Source organism: Ranitomeya variabilis, chromosome 4 (genome assembly GCF_051348905.1).
Source record: "Ranitomeya variabilis isolate aRanVar5 chromosome 4, aRanVar5.hap1, whole genome shotgun sequence".
NCBI classification, from domain to species: Eukaryota; Metazoa; Chordata; class Amphibia; order Anura; family Dendrobatidae; genus Ranitomeya; species Ranitomeya variabilis.
In genome coordinates, this window is record NC_135235.1 from 178,570,918 (window position 1) to 178,587,387 (window position 16,470).

Sequence of the window (16,470 nt, forward strand, 5' to 3'; positions counted from 1 at the left end):
TTTTTCTGTAATTCGGGGTTCCACCCTCGATTTTCCTCCGGTCAGATGGAATCCTCGGATTGTCCTGGAGTGGATGCGGTGGTGGAGAGATTGCATCATATCTGGGGGCAGGTGATGGACAATTTAAAGTTGTCCCAGGAGAAGACTCAGCTTTTTGCCAACCGTCACCGTCGTGTTGGTCCTCGGCTTTGTGTTGGAGATTTGGTGTGGTTGTCTTCTCGTTTTGTCCCTATGAGGGTCTCATCTCCTAAGTTTAAGCCTCGGTTCATCGGTCCGTATAAAATATTGGAGATTCTTAACCCTGTTTCCTTCCGTTTGGACCTCCCTGCATCCTTTTCTATTCATAACGTTTTTCATCGGTCGTTATTGCGCAGGTATGAGGCACCGGTTGTGCCTTCCGTTGAGCCTCCTGCTCCGGTGTTGGTTGAGGGTGAGTTGGAGTACGTTGTGGAAAAAATCCTAGACTCCCGTGTTTCCAGACGGAGACTCCAGTATCTGGTCAAGTGGAAGGGATACGGCCAGGAGGATAATTCTTGGGTCACTGCATCTGATGTTCATGCCTCTGATCTGGTTCGTGCCTTTCATAGGGCCCATCCTGATCGCCCTGGTGGTTCTGGTGAGGGTTCGGTGCCCCCTCCTTGAGGGGGGGGTACTGTTGTGAATTTGGATTCTGGGCTCCCCCGGTGGCTACTGGTGGAATTGAACTTGTGACATCATCTTCCCTGTTCACCTGTTCTGATTAGATCTGGGTGTCGCTATATAACCTGGCTTCTCTGTTAGATGCTTGCCGGTCAACAATGTTATCAGAAGCCTCTCTGTGCTTGTTCCTGCTCCCAGACATCTACTAGATAAGTTGGACATTCGTCCATGTTTTGTTTTTGTATTTTGGTTCCAGTTCACAGCTGCAGTTTCGTTACTGTGTCTGGAAAGCTCTTGTTGATCAGGAATTGCCACTCTGGTATTATGAGTTAATGCCAGAGTCCTAAAGTAATTTCTGGATGTGTTTTGTTAGGGTTTTCTACTGACCATGAAAGTATGCTTTCTGTCTTCTGCTATCTAGAAAGCGGACCTCAAATTTGCTAAAACTATTTTCCTGCTGCGTTTGTTGTTTCATCTCATATCACCGCCAATATATGTGGGGGGCTTCTGTCTCCTTTTTGGGCATTTCTCTAGAGGTGAGTCAGGTCTTATATTTCCCTCTGCTAGCATTATTTAGTTCTCCGGCCGGCGCTGGGCATATAGGGATAAAAAGTAGGACATGCTACCTGGCTACTTCTAGATGATGCGGTAGGTTTAGTTCATGGTCAGTATAGTTACATCTTCCAAGAGCTTGTTCCTATTGAGGCTTATGCTAGTTCTCTGGCCATGGAGATCATGACACAGACCCCAATGAGACTTTTGTTACCATTTTTCCCTCCATGAATTTCGACCCATATGGACTCGACATCCTCATTCCCTTCGCTAATATCCTCCCTTAAAGTGGACTTTAGACAAGACTTTACATAGAGACAAACCCCTCCTCCTCTCCGATTTTTACGATCCTTTCTAAACAGACTGTAACCCTGTAAGTTAACTGCCCAGTCATAGCTTTCATCTAACCATGTCTCGGTTATTCCCACTATGTCAAAGTTACCTGTAGATATTTCTGCTTCTAGTTCTTCCATCTTGTTTGTCAGACTTCTGGCGTTTGCGAGCATGCAGTTTAGAGGATTTTGTTTTGTTCCAATCTCCTCACTGTGGATTGTTTTAGAAATGTTCTTACCTCCCTTCTGAGTATGTTTTCCTGGGTCTTCTTTGTTCAAGTCTAATGTTTTTCTTCCCGTCCCCTCTTCTTCTAGTTTAACGCCCTCCTGATGAGTGTAGCGAGTCTTCTGGCGAATGTGTGTTTCCCAGGTTTGTTGAGGTGTAGTCCGTCTCTGGCGAGGAGTCCATCGTACAAGTAATTCACACCGTGGTCCAGGAATCCGAATCCTTGTTGTCTGCACCATCGTCTTAGCCAGTTGTTCGCATCAAGGATCCTGTTCCATCTCCTGGTGCCATGCCCGTCTACTGGAAGGATAGAAGAAAAAACTACCTGTGCATCCAGTTCCTTTACTTTCTTCCCCAACTCTTCAAAGTCCTTGCAGATTGTCGGTAGGTCCTTCCTTGCGGTGTCATTGGTGCCAACCAATATATAGATATAGAAATAGATAGGAGCTGGGCCATAGAGAATCATTGTACCGCATGCAATCCTTAATTTCTGCACCTCTCATACGTCCGTAAAACTCGCTAGTGTGACGCCGGCCTTATACATTGTCTTTTTTGTGGAGGTGTATTGTCATGCACCTCTCCCCAACCATACATGGCTATCCGCTTCCTGATTTTGTCTGTTTGGTATTGTCCTCCTCCTTATCCTCATCCTCATCATCCACAACCAGTACAACACCAGGGTGAACGTATTCAGTGACGCAAAGGTCACTCAATTTTTGTGCAAGGGTGTTTTTCTGATGCCTGTTACCAATTAGAAACCAAAATGAACTCCCCCAGAAGGCACTGTCATCAAAATGAAATGTATGTATATTTTTCCCATTTATTCTTATATATTCCATTTTTAATATTTCTGCACCGTCCTTTTATGACCCAGTGTATACCTCTACAATATGAAAATATTGTAATACTATTATATATATATATTTTATATTATTTCTTTTTATATCCCTGTCTCTGAGCTGTTGCTAGGGACAAACATATCTCATTGGACTCAATCTGGCATCATATATGTATAAGAACCTGTGTTCACCCCTCCCTTTTGTTATTTACTTTCATCGGTGGATTCTAGTGTTGAGCGATACCTTCCGATACTTGAAAGTATCGGTATCGGAAAGTATCGGCCGATATCCGAAAAATATCGGATATCGCCGATACCGATACCCGATACCAATACAAGTCAATGGGACTCAAGTATCGGAAGGTATCCTGGATGGTTCCCAGGGTCTGAAGGAGAGGAAATTCTCCTTCAGGCCTTGGGATCCATATTCATGTAAAAAATAAAGAATTAAAATAAAAAATATGGATATACTCACCCGTCCGGGGGCCCCTGGACCTTACTGATTGTAACCGGCAGCCTCCGTTCCTAAGAATGAGCAGTTTAAGACCTTCGATGACCTTCTCCTCATTGAGGAGTTTAGGGCCTGCGATGACGTCGCGGCCTGTGATTGGTCGCGTCAGCGGTCACATGAGCGGCACGCGACCAATCACAAGCCGCGACATCATCGAAGGTCTTAAACTGCTCATTCTTAGGAACGGAGGCTGCCGGTTACAATCAGTAAGGTCCAGGGGCCCGCGGACGGGTGAGTATATCCATATTTTTTATTTTAATTCTTTATTTTTTACATGAATATGGATCCGATTCCGATTTCCGATATCACAAAAGTATCGGAACTCGGTATCGGAATTCCGATACCGCAAGTATCGGCCGATACCCGATACTTGCGGTATCGGAATGCTCAACACTAGTGGATTCACATCCTATTTTTTTGGGGGGGGGATTTCAGTATGATTTATCTTTATGTCTCCTCATTCTCTACAACTAGATCACCAGGCTTAACATCTTACAGGCTGTCCAATTTTTGGCAAGGGTGTCTATGATGGCCATAGCATATTTTTTAAAAATGTATCCCCCTTGGGGAAATGTTTGTCAGCCCATGCACTGCGTGTATGGGCATTACAAGTTTAGGAGACACACTCCTTTACATTGTGCCTATTTTTTCATGAGGCCTTCAGCAATGTCTCCTCAGTCTCCACCACTAGATCACCAGGCTTAACGGCTTTTGTGCCGCTACAAGCAGTCCAATTTTTGGCAAGGGTGTCTATGATGCCCATAGTATATTTTTAAAAAATGTATCCCCCTTGGGGAAATGTTTTTCAGCCGATGCACTGCATGTATGGGCATTTCAAGTGTAGGACACACACTCCTTTACATTGTGCCTATTTTTTCATGAGGCCTTCAGCAATGTCTCCTCATTCTCCACCACTAGATCACCAGGCTTAATGTCTTCTGTGCCGCTACAGGCAGTCCAATTTTTGGCAAGGGTGTCTATGATGCCCATAGTATATTTTTAAAAAATCTGCCTGCATACATCAAAAGGCCCCATTACTGTCTGCTGCTGTGTATTTTATATATACCTAGCTGCAGTTATCCGTGGCAATTTTTTTAAAAATTATTTTTAAATTATGCCTGCTCATTTTGTTATAAAGCAATCCATAGCCCCTTTTTTTTTACATTTATTTGCTTGGTCACGCTGCAGACTACAGCCAGGTCATTGCAATATAAGAGCGTGAAAATATAATTTTTTACCTATTTTTGAGGGGGGGCAGGCATTAGATGTGAGTGGGCCTACCAATCTGTCCTTTTTTGGGGGGTACTATCTAATATTTTGCAGTATCTTATATCATTTTTGGACACCATTTTGCTGCCCCAAAAAACTTTAGCTGGCCCCCCCAAAATTAGCTACAGTTGTTATATTTATCACTGTGTGTTGTACGCCACAAACATCGTATATCACTGCGCTAAATATCTTAAAATTTTAGTACTCCAATTTTATTTTTGGGTGTCATAGACAACTTTTTGACAAAATTTGGTGCGTCAAAAAAATGGCCACATTATGATAAGTCTGTTATCTCTGGCTGACGCCTGGTGTATCAGTGGTGTCAAAATCTTTGCATACGTTGCATTCTTCTGTCTGCTACCTTTGGTCTACTCAGTATTTGTTGTTTAAAAAAAAAATACCGTCTGTTATCTCTGTCACACGCCTGGTGTATCTGTGGTGTAAAAATCTTCTGTTTGCAGGCATATGTTGCATTGTTCTGTCTGCTAGCCTTGGTGTACTCAGTATTTATTGTTTAAAAATTTTTTTTTAAAGAAAATGTATAGTCTGTTATGTCACGCTGAGGCCTGGTGTATCTGTGGTGGAAAAATTGTTGCTTTGCAGGCATAAGTTGCATAGTTCTGTGTGCTAGCCTAGTTCTACTCTTTTTTCAAAAATTCACCAAAACCCCGCCAAAAAGTCCTCGACTTGAACCAACACCGTCTGGTTCATCTTGATGCCCATTTGCTGTGTGATCTTGAACAGGTTCTGCAGAAGAGCGTTCGTCGTATCCTAATTTCTCCGGGTGTAAAAGAGCAGCCAATTATTCATATCTCGGGGGCTGATAAGGACGGGACCCCACTGGTCTCGCAACCAATCAGCAAACTGTGGATTATATTCAACAGATTTTTGCATGATTTATTTCTGGAGGTGCGATTCTCCCTTCGAACTGTAGCAGTTCGGTATCGAAATTCAGCCCCCAGTCACATAGCTCTTTATGAACTGCTCTCATCCTTGTGTATGTAGTTCATGAACTTCCCAACTTGCTGCTCCCTCTATTCTGGTGGTAAGCGTGTGTGAACGGCCAGGTCTTTCATGACGTTGAAGTCGTTTTTCATTCTGTTCTGTCAGACCTGTTAGGTTACAGAACTCTGGCACCAGTACGATGGCTCTCAGCTTGGGCCTCTGGGGGATGTTCACAATTAGTGGCTGGATCATGTCTTTCACTTGTTCATTATATTGGTTCTTATAGTAGTCCAAAGATGATCTCGCTTCCATCTGCCTTCTTGAAGGTGGACGCTGTAGTCATGTTCCAGGCGATCTCGTCTATTCGGTAGGTTTTAGTGTTGGATTTGGTGAGGACGATCTGTCCTATCAGCTCCTTGCAGCAGGTGTCCTGTAACCTCTGAGGGCCACACGAGGAGTAGAGGCTGCTCATGATGTCATGCAGTCTCGTTCTTGAGGACTTTATGGCTGCAATCAATGCCCAACATGATGCTGAACTCGTACTGGAGGATGGAGGTGGAAGACCCCGGGCAGATGGCAAGTCGGTGGGCTCTGACTTCGGTGGCGTCTCTCGGGTTGTAATAGTTGCGTCCTATCTGCTTCATATCCATTATCTTCAGGAGTCTTCGGAAAATTATGTTATAGAAATGGAAGAAGGTGGGCGACGTCGGTGGAAGCTCATTGGTAAGGGTGATTACTATCTGCACGTTCTCTCCATTTTGAGTTTGGCTGAACACCTTGGTAACCTTATTTACTCTTTTTGGTAAAAACAACACAGTTCCATCAAACGCCCGTGCCTTCCTAATGGTTTATTCATGCTGGTACAGGAGGCCATGCCGCAAACGCTTGGACTCCATGGCGGGGTTGAAGTCAATGTGATACTGGTACAGGGTCCACTGTGGTCAGGACACCAGCTTGATGTGGTTGGTCACAAGAGCAATCTTGGTTCCAGAGGTGCCAGCTTTTGATTTTTGGACGTGTTCGATAGTCTGCCGGGTGTTCACCCCAACGTCATGGAAGTCACGCCTACGGCTGCCCCGCTCCCCAATAGACACTGCAAGTCCAGCTGACACCTGCAGAAACTCGGGCAATGGTCTCTCTGCTGCCGCTGCTGACGGACCTTTCTGGCGCCCTTTTCCGAAGAGCAAAGGCTCAGGTGCTGGCTCCTGAGATCTGACTGCTTGCTGGGGTCCTTGGGGCTGCTGTACCTGTCCAGGTGGTCTTTGTGGGGCCTGCTCCTGCACACGATCTTGGCCGCGGGCCCGGGATCTTGCTTGTCAGCTCATCTTTTACTTCGTACACAAACCACACACTAGACACGCTCCTTTACATTGGGCCTAGTTTTTAATGAGACCTTCCTCCACCTCTCATCATTTTCCACCACTAGATCACCAGGGTTCACGTGTTCCATGCTGCTAGAGACAGTCAATTTTTTGGAAAGGGTGTCTGTGATCTCAATTAAATATTTTTAAAATGTTTTCCCCCCATGGGGAAATGTTTGTGAGCCCATACAAGGGGGATTGGGGTGCATACAAATTTGGGTCAAGGTGGCCCTTGCATTCAATGCATAAGGAAACAGTATGGCAGGACCAACTGAAAAATGTGAAGTGGGGTTTTCCTGTGGCCATCCATTACCTGGGTTCAAAGGTTTATTGGGGTGCATATGACTTGGTAGCAGGGCAGGCCTTGCAGTTAATACATAAGAAAACTGTATGGCAGGACCAACTGAAGAATGTGAAGTGGGTTTTCCTGTGGCTATCCATTACCTGGGTTCAAAGGCTTTTTGGGGTGCATATGACTTGGTAGCAGGGCATGCCTTGTAGTTAATACATAAGAAAACTGTATGGCAGGACCAACTGAAGAATCTGAAGTAGGTTTTCCTGTGGCCATCCAATACCTGGGTTCAAAGGCTTATTGGAGTGCATATGACATGGTAGCAGGGCAGGCCTTGCATTCATGCAACATTTTTTCATGAAGCCCTCCTGTACCTCTCGTGAAAGGGGTATTGGGGTGCGTTGTAATTGTTGGCAGCCCAGCCACTCACTGCATAGGCAATAACGGCATAGGAGACGCACTCTTTAATAATGGCCCGTTAAGAATATTAATGCCGCCTGATGCCCCTCTAAAAATAGGCTTTGTGACTTTAAGAGTCCCTCCTTCAGAAATGAAACAAGATGTGTCTCCTTATGTGTCACACACCACATGGCCAGCTAGGGTTGTTAAATGTTACAATGACATTTCACAGTAAATGCATTTGTATTGGTTGAAAGCAAGTGTTAAAGTTGAAAAATGCATCAAAAGCGCTGCACGTGAACATAGCCCAAGTGGTGGAGGAACATTTTGGTCTGGGGTTAATTATTTTGCCTTATATACAAGTCATTACCGTGTAAAGGATGTAACATATTTCCCAGAAAAATCCATTTTGGTTTCATTTTTGTATGATTTTTGGTGCACCTGTAAAAATGGCGTGAAACTCTGACAACATTACTTACAGCTGTCACCTTGGAGTCAAAAATGCTTCCAGGGGCGATCCCCATGATGTTGCCATGTCATTTCAGCAGTGTTTACATCATTTTCAGATGTTTTTAGACCTTAAAAGGACCCCTGGGGGGATCGCGGTAAAATTACTCGGGTTTCCCATTGATTTACATTGGGCACGTTGCTCGGGTCGAGTACCCGAGTATTTCAATTTGCTCAACCCGAGCAATGAGCACCCGAGCATTTTAGTGCTCGCTCATCACTAGTGAAGACCCTTCCATATGGGACTGTGTTGGGGAGAGACTTGCCCTTGTTTTGGTCCCCGTGGGAGACAAGGGTCAACCCTCTCACTGTAAAGGTTGTGTCTGGTGTAGAACCCGAAGATGTTGAGATACCTGCCATAGGGGTCACCAAACTAGGGACAGAGTGTAATCCTGATAGGTTCAACATAGAGGTATTGGCAGGAGAGACTAAAAATGTTTTGGGCGCAGAGCCCGAAAATCCTGAATCAGGGATATCTGCCACCGGGGTTGCCAACTTAGGGACAGAGTGTAACCCCGATAGGCTTCCCTTAGAGGTTGTGGCAGTAGAGGTCATGGAGACCCCATTGAACCCCATGCTGGACTCGTTTCCAGAGTCCCAAGCAGAGAGCAGTTGTAAAAACCGCAGGTTTAAATAGAACCCCGGCAAGAATCGGGAGTGTGTGGTCACGGAGGCGACTGACAACGTTCACAGGAGGACCCCTCTGGCACCGGTCAAGGATGTGGTCACGGGTCAGGGTAAAATAGAGAGAGCGCTCACTAGACAGTGGTGTCGGGAGGCTCAGGTTCAGGTGCTACATAATATGGATGTATGCCGGGGAGGACCACAGCGTTTACGGTACCAGGGGCCTGAAGGCAGGTACTTAGGTGACAGGATGAGCTGTGGGGTTAGTGAACCCAAAATAGACAAGGTCGAGACCACCCAAAACTGGCCCAAATCTACGGTTAATCAGAAAAGTGGGTGTGCCATCAATAATGGAGAACAGGGAGGTGAGTGGTCCCGTAATGAAGTATGGAGGAGAAAGAGGAGGGATGTACGTGCCCATATGGGGTGACAAGTGTTCAGCCACACAGGTATGAACAGGGGGGATATGAGAGGCAGTGACCCATGTCACAGGTAGGGGGTCGCTGTTTGTGTGCATGGAGGAGTAGTGAGGCCATGAAGGGGCATTGCAGTCGCAGGTGTAGCTTTTATTGCAATGGTGAAGCAGTGACCTATGACACAGGTAGGGGTCCCTGTGTGTTCTCCCCAGGTTATGCATGGAGGCGTATGAAGGACATAAGAGTGCATGCAGTCATGGGCGTAGCGGTGGCTGCAATGCAGACTAGAAATAATAAAAGTGAGTGTTGGTCTTAGACATGCTAGTGTCCAAGGCAGATGTAGGGAAAACCTGCTCTGGGATGTTGTGTTGTGAAACTGTAGGATGGTAGTCGTGCGGTCCGTTTCATTCCAGACCCGGATTTTCCATGTGGCTGAAGTCCACAGATTTCTTTGTTTAAAGCCCTGCAATAAAGGGTTTGGGTGTGTCAGGTGTAATGTCAGTGTGAGTCTGGTGTTCGGCAAGAGTGCAGAGCAGAGGCCCTGCAGAGCACTGGCTGTATGTGAAACAACACAAGCAAGCGGAGCCGAACAGCCAAGGCAGCTGAAAGGTCTGGCACCCACAATGTACACAGCGGTGCCGACAACTGGTCAAAGGAGGACTGGCATGTTTAGTGCCTTCAAACAGGAGGATGTGGTTCCCGGCTGTGATCCGGAGGATATCATGGACTGTTATGCTGTGAGTAAAGAGACATTAACACAGTGGTGTAGTCACCCACGGTAACTGATCTAGAAGAAGACTGGCGTATTTAGTGACTGCGATCTAAAGGATACTGTGTAGTATGTAGTGCTCTGAAATGGACATTAATATCATATGCACTTGTGCGTGAATTGGACATTTGATGCCGTGAAGTAATACATTAAAGGATTTTTGTGTATGAACTTTGTGGGTCACTGCCTCATCACTGCGTAAGTGTGCTACCGCTGCACTACAACAGGTAAAATATGATGAAACCTAGCGCGCTCTATATACAGGTACAATATGATGAAACCTAGCATGCTATATATACAGGTACAATATGATGAACCCTAGCGCACTCTATATGCAGGTACAATATGGTGAAACCCAGAGCGCTTTATATACATGTACAATATGATGAAACCTAGTGTGCTCTATATACAGGTACAATATGATGGATGAAACCTAGTGTGCTCTATATACAGGCACAATATGATGAAACCTAGTGTTCTCTATATACAGGTACAATATGATGAAACCTAGGGCGCTCTATATACAGATACAATATGAAGAAACCTAGCGTGCTCTATATACAGATACAATATGATGAAACCTAGCGCGCTGGCACAGTTCTGTAATATAGAGTCACAGGGACGTGTGTCACAACCTCTGGATCTACCATGTGCATTAGACCTTATATAGTTGATAACCCATAGGAGGATTTTTGTCTAATTGTTCCTGCAGAACGTAGTGGCAAAAAACTTCTTCAATAGCAAAAGCCTAATCAACAATTAATTTTCCTGCACGTGATGACGATATCTTTAGTTTACATGTCATCAACAGTTGTTTTTAAAATCTGATACTATTAAAGGAGAATCGTTAAATGGCATTTCAACCATTTCTAGGACAGTAACAGTGAAATTGTAAATTTGTATTCATAGCTGTCAATAACGTAAATCCCCGAGTATACATCTGACAACTGCAAAAAAGCAAAAGTATGGGGTGATAGTACTGCTGAGTGGGAAGAGACCTCAAGCACATTTATGAAATATTGAACAGAGAAAGCAGCAGTATCATCTCATGTGGTTAAGTAGACAGCCGCAACTCAAAGAAAACAGAAATACCACTTGCATAGTGTGCGGAGAAAAAAAAGAAAGAAAGAAAGAAAGAGAAAGAAAGAAAGAAAGAAAGAAAGAAAGAAAGAAAGAAAGAAAGAAAGAAAGAAAGAAAGAAAGAAAGAAAGAAAGAAAAAGAAAGAGCTGTTCGCACTGCTAATACTTTACAGTAAACTCTTCAACTAATCAAATATTTTCAAAAATGAACATGAGGTTCTTGGTGATCTTGTGTTTTACTGAAACGTCATTCAAGCGGTTCTCTTCTCTTGTCTCAAAAAGAAGTACAACTCACTTTTGTTTTCACATCCCTCCTGGAGGTACAGCAATTCAAATGCTAAAAACCTCTATGGAAATTACACCTCTCAAGGATTTGATCTAGGAGTGTGGGGAGCATTTTGAATTGACAGGTGCTTCACAGGATTTTCTAACACTGGGCCACAAGAACAAATGTTCTGTTTTTTTCCACTAAAGTGTTACTTAAGTGTAAGGAGAAGCACTGGACCGCAGGCACCTGCACTGCGCCGGGTCAGGAACTGCTGAGGCTGCGTCCCTTGTTGTCCGGGGGAAGGCTAAAAAGCCCGGACAGGTTCCCTGACCTGGCAGCAGGGGGCGTGCAGAGAGAAAAGCGCACTCGGCAGGAGTCAGTTTTGGTGCAAGTGGACAGGGAGCAGGAGGCTGAGGAGAGTGCTCGGTCCTCTGAGCACCTGCGCTGCGTCGCTCTGCATGCGCCGGTCTCTGTCATTATCCGAGTGTCCAAGAGGGAAAAAGTAGTCGGTTGTCCTGCCTACCTCCGACTGAGAGCTGTCGTGTGCTCCGCAGCTGTGAGCACAGAGCCTGGCCCGCTCAGGGAGAGCCGGGCAGCAGATAGACTTTTGCGGCCTGCCGGACCAATCTTCGTGTACCATCCCCTGTCGGACTCTGGAAGTGCTGCGGCCCTGTTTGCCTTGGCAGTGCCAATTTATAGACTAGGGGCTCAGCGGAAGGTACTGAAGACCGACCACTGCCGCTAGAAGAAGGACTGTCGCTGAAGTATCCCACTGAAACCGCATCACGCCATCTGCTTCTGGCGCCATCGTCTCCAAAGCTGCAATTGTGGACTGAGAGGCCTTTGACACGATAAGTGATATCAGGAACTGCCATTATTACGTTTGCTGTTAATTTTGCTCTTTATTATCTGCCCCTTTACTGGTAAATTTCCCTTTAACTGTTTATCTCCCTGTGAGGAGTTTAACATGTTTTATTAAATCTGTTCAAGTTGTTAACCCTTGCGCTGCCTCTCTTGCGTCACTGCATTCCACAACCTGCTTACATAAGCTTCAATTTTTTTATTTTCACAAGGAGCAATGGGAAGATTAGACCCACAATTCCTTATGCATTTTCTTCTGAATGCAGAAATATCGTAAATGTGGTCCTACACTACTGTTTAGGTACACGGCAGGGCACAGGAGGGAAGAAATGCACAGTTTATGTTGGACTAGAGAGTTGGTGCCATGTGCAGAGCCCTTGAGATGCCAAAAGAGCAAAAACCCACATAAAGTAACCATATTTTGTAAACTACATGCGTCAAGGAATTTATCGAGGGGCTTAGGCTACTTTCACACTTGCGTCTTCTGGTGGATGTCACAATGCGTTGTTTTGTGAAAAAAAACACATCCTGCAAAATCTCCCGCAGGATGCGTTTTTTTCCCATAGACTTTTATTGGCGACGCATCGCGACAGATTGTCACGCGTCGCTTACGTCGTGCTCTGGATGCGTCGGAATTTGGCGGCCCGTCGTCTGGAAAAAACGTTGATTGTAACGTTTTTTGTCTGCGTTGGGAAAACGTGTCGCGACGCATCCTGCGGCATGCGTCGTTGGCTAGAATGGAAGCCTATGGATGCAGGATCCGTCGTGACACGTCGTATGACGGAATCCAGCGCTGGAATACGTTTTTTTACACTGAGCATGCTCAGAAACAGGAATTTGTAGCCAATTGGCCAGACAGGCCCCAAATCTATATAAACCTGGCCTGGGGCATCACCCCCAAATGTGCCAGCAAGACTCCTGCCAGACAAGCGAGAAGACAGCCAGAGCTAAACCTGAATACAGCCAGAGCTAAACCTCAATACAGCCAGAGGCCTGCCATCATCCTGCACCAGCCAGCGTCCTGCCAGCGTCCAGCTCTAGCCTGAGGCCTGCCACTGTGAAGCCAGCCACCGTCCAGCTCCAGCCTGAGGCCTGCCACTGTGAAGCCAGCCAGAGTCCACACGTTCAGTATTTTTTGCGTTTTTTTCGCGTTTTTTCGCTATAAAAACGTGATAAAAACGCAAAAAAAACGCTTCCATATGCCTCCTATTATTTACAGTGTATTCCGCATTTCTTGTGCAAATGTTGCACTTTTTTCCTCGAAAAAAAAAAGCAACTTGTTCATTAAATTTGCGGAATTGCGGGGATTCCGCACACCTAGGAATGCATTGATCTACTTACTTTCCGCATGTGGCTATGCCCACCATGCGGGAAGTAAGCAGATTATGTGCGGTTGGTACCCAGGGTGGAGGAGAGGAGGAAAACTTTAGCATTCTGCAAGCTAATTTCGCTTGCAAAATGCTAAAAAAAAGCGGAAAAAACGCAAAAAAAAAAATGCGGATTTCTTGCAGAAAATTTCCGGTTTTCTTCAGGAAATTTCTGCAAGAAATCCTGACGTGTGCACATACCCTGAAGCCATCCAGCTGCATCCTGAGGCCTGCCAGCATCCAGACAGTGTGAGTCCTGCCATTTTTGTGTGCATCTGTGGGTGCGTGCATGCGTGTGTGTGTGCGTGTCTGTGTGCGTCTTTGTGTTTGTGTACGCCTGTGTGCTTTTGTGCATCTGTGTGTGTTTGCATAAGCCTGTGTGCTTTTGTGTGTGTGCATGTGTGCATCTGTGTGTATTTGCGTACGGCTGTGTGCTTTTGTGTGTGTGCGTGCGTTATACCTGCGCCTGTGTGCTTTTGTGCGTGTGCATTCGTTGTGCATGCGCCTGTGTGCTTTCGTGCATGCGTGCGCGCGTCTGGGTGATTGCGGGTGCATGCGTCCGTGCAACTGGGTGAGTGCACGTGCATTTTTTTTTACTGTGATGTATTTACCAAGTAGTGTGGTCTGTGCAGCATGTGGTTTCAGTGTGTGAGCGTGTGTCTTGCGTGTGTGTTTGGTTTTTTTCTTTCTATTTTTTTGTTTTGTTTTATTGTTGAAAACATCTCCAGTTGATGGACTTGTATTTAAAATAAAGAGCATTGTAGCTCCTAATTGTGATGGTAAAAAAAAGAAAATTAAAAAATAATTAATACAAATTTTCTTAAAAATGTCCGTAGTATCATTTCACAAAGGTAAATTTTAAACTGGTGTATGTACAAATGTCCACACATGCAATATTGAGTTGGTTGAGGGTTTATTTTTTTTAATAAAAGGTAATTGAAAATTTTTAAAAGGTTTATTTTATTTTTTTTTAGTAATTTTTAAAGGGATATTTTAAAATCACATATTAATACATTTTCACCTGGTATTTAGGCCTTTCAATTTTACATGATTTTTTTGGGGTGGGTGGAAATGGTTTTACAGCTTGCACATACTATTGAAGTAGGTAATCCAGCTCCGACTGGTGTGCCTTGGGTCTATTTGTTTTTGGGTTTGTTTCTCAAAACTGTTGGTGTTGGCCTGCATGAACATTGCTCACATAATTTGAGCAGAGTGGTTATTAAATCTTTTAGATTACCTAGTTTGGGGGGTGGGTCTAACTATAAATTCTTTATACTTACAGATCCACCAGGGACCACAGCCGCCTTGGACCAAGCCATTAGGGACCACCACCGTGCACACAGCAAGCCACTTTCCTGATGTAAGTTTTGAAGACCACAAAGCTTCAAATTCAATGTCTATAGCAAATTACAAATGACTTTATACTTACAGAGCCACCAGGGACCACAGCCACCTTGGACCAAGCCACCAGGGACCACCACCGTGCACACAGCAAGCCACTTTCCTGATGTAAGTTTTGAAGACCACAAAGCTTCAAATTCAATGTGTATAGTAGATTACAAGTGTCTTTATACTTACAGATCCACCAGGGACCACAGCCGCCTTGGACCAAGCCACTAGGGACCACCACCGTGCACACAGCAAGCCACTTTCCTGATGTAAGTTTTGAAGACCACAAAGCTTCAAATTCAATGTGTATAGCAGATTACAAGTGTCTTTATACTAACAGAGCCACCAGGGACCACAGCCACCTTGGACCAAGCCACCAGGGACCACCACCGTGCACACAGCAAGCCACTTTCCTGATGTAAGTTTTGAAGACCACAAAGATTCAAATTCAATGTGTATAGCAGATTACAAGTGTCTTTATACTTACAGAGCCACCAGGGACCACAGTCGCCTTGGATCAAGCCACCAGGGACCACCACTGTGCACACAGCAAGCCACTATCCTGATGTAAGTTTTGAAGACCACAAAGCTTCAAATTCAATGTGTATAGCAGATTACAAGTGTCTTTATACTTTCAGAGCCACCAGTGACCACTGAAGAATGTCTTCTTCTGGGAGACCTCCTCCACAGCGACAGCGTGTAGCAGTAAGTTAAAAATGTTTTCGTTTTTGGTGTTATAGTTAAAATTTCTGTTAATCACTATCTGCATTAATTATGTTTTCACAGGAAGCTGAAGCAGCCGAGGACCTCTCAGAAGGAGACGAAGTGGGTGGAGAAATGCCAGGAGCGGGCGCGTCGAGTGTAAGTTGTGGCGAAACAGTTGCTTCACACATCACAGTGCACCTAACACAAAACAGATCATCATTAGTGTTGAGCGATACCTTCCGATATCGGAAAGTATCGGTATCGGAAAGTATCGGCCGATACCGTCAAAGTATCGGATCTAATCCGATACCGATACCCGATCCCAATGCAAGTCAATGGGACGAAAATATCGGAATTAAAATAAACCCTTTATAAACTTGTAGGTTCATTCTACATGAAGGAAAACAACTAAGAATAATGTAGGATGTATTGGGGGAGGTGGCGGAGACATTAAAGGCACAGAGGTTTAGCCCAATCAAATAGAATAGCAGGATTTTTATTTTTTTTTATGACGTTCGGCGTTAGAAAGATTTTGACTGTTATTTTTTTTTATTTTATTTTGTCAGATATTGATGTTTCACTACTTCCACGCCCTTCACCTTCTTTTTTACTTCTCCCACACTTTCTTCTTCATTATCCTCATCATCAGCTTCTTTGACATCAACTTCTTCACCTTATTCATCTTCTTCTTCATCTTCTACCTATTATTTTTTTTGTTACATTGTTCATATTCTTTTTATTTTACTATTATCTTCTTCATATTCAACTTCTTCATCATATTCTTATTTGTGACAGGCATTCCCGTGGTTGTTATCTATAAAAGTTTGAAGATTACACCTTCCGTTCTGCCTGTCACAAAACAGTTACATTTGTCCGCGTTCAGTTTGGCCTGCAGCATCAGGCTTTATCCAGGGGCACCACGAGGAGGAACGGACTCACCCCCATACACTGCTTAGTCTTCTTCTGCTTATAATTTAGATAATATCTTTTGCTCTGATATTTAGTCTTATGCTTAATGTTCTTCTGCTCTTTGTTCTGCAGCCTCTTGTTCTTCTGCTTCTCGGTCTTCCAGGTCGTCGTCGTCTCCGGGGTCGTCGTCATCGGGGTGGTCTTCAGGGTC